The following is a 1553-nucleotide window of genomic DNA, read 5'->3' on the forward strand; positions in this document are numbered from 1 at the left end:
AAGGCCCAACGTGTGTTGGGTTAAGGCCCAACGTGTGTTGGGTTAAGGCCCAACGTGTGTTGGGTTAAGGCCCAACGTGTGTTGGGTTACGTTAAGGGGCAATGTGGGTTACGTTAAGGGGCAATGTGGGTTACGTTAAGGGGCAATGTGGGTTACGTTACGGCGCAATATAGGTTACGTTACGGCGCAATATAGGTTACGTTAAGGCGCAATATCGGTTACGTTAAGGCGCAATACAGGTTACGTTAAGGCGCAATACAGGTTACGTTAAGGCGCAATACAGGTTACGTTAAGGCGCAATACAGGTTACGTTAAGGCGCAATACAGGTTACGTTAAGGCGCAATACAGGTTACGTTAAGGCGCAATGCAGGTTACGTTAAGGCGCAATACAGGTTACGTTAAGGCGCAATACAGGTTACGTTAAGGCGCAATACAGGTTACCTTAAGGCGCAATACAGGTTACGTTAAGGCGCAATACAGGTTACGTTAAGGCGCAATACAGGTTACGTTAAGGCGCAATACAGGTTACGTTAAGGCGCAATACAGGTTACGTTAAGGCGCAATACAGGTTACGTTAAGGCGCAATACAGGTTACGTTAAGGCGCAATACAGGTTACGTTAAGGCGCAATACAGGTTACGTTAAGGCGCAATACAGGTTACGTTAAGGCGCAATACAGGTTACGTTAAGGCGCAATACAGGTTACGTTAAGGCGCAATACAGGTTACGTTAAGGCGCAATACAGGTTACGTTAAGGCGCAATACAGGTTACGTTAAGGCGCAATACAGGTTACGTTAAGGCGCAATACAGGTTACGTTAAGGCGCAATACAGGTTACGTTAAGGCGCAATACAGGTTACGTTAAGGCGCAATACAGGTTAGGTTAAGGCGCAATACAGGTTAGGTTAAGGTACGACATAGGTTAGGTTAAGGTACGACATAGGTTAGGTTAAGGTACGACATAGGTTAGGTTAAGGTACGACATAGGTTAGGTTAAGGTACGACATAGGTTAGGTTAAGGTACGACATAGGTTAGGTTAAGGTACGACATAGGTTAGGTTAAGGTACGACATAGGTTAGGTTAAGGTACGACATAGGTTAGGTTAAGGTACGACATAGGTTAGGTTAAGGTACGACATAGGTTAGGTTAAGGTACGACATAGGTTAGGTTAAGGTACGACATAGGTTAGGTTAAGGTACGACATAGGTTAGGTTAAGGTACGACATAGGTTAGGTTAAGGTACGACATAGGTTAGGTTAAGGTACGACATAGGTTAGGTTAAGGTACGACATAGGTTAGGTTAAGGTACGACATAGGTTAGGTTAAGGTACGACATAGGTTAGGTTAAGGTACGACATAGGTTAGGTTAAGGTACGACATAGGTTAGGTTAAGGTACGACATAGGTTAGGTTAAGGTACGACATAGGTTAGGTTAAGGTACGACATAGGTTAGGTTAAGGTACGACATAGGTTAGGTTAAGGTACGACATAGGTTAGGTTAAGGTACGACATAGGTTAGGTTAAGGTACGACATAGGTTAGGTTAAGGTACG

Source organism: Schistocerca americana, unplaced genomic scaffold, assembly GCF_021461395.2.
Source record: "Schistocerca americana isolate TAMUIC-IGC-003095 unplaced genomic scaffold, iqSchAmer2.1 HiC_scaffold_558, whole genome shotgun sequence".
Lineage (NCBI taxonomy): Eukaryota > Metazoa > Arthropoda > Insecta > Orthoptera > Acrididae > Schistocerca > Schistocerca americana.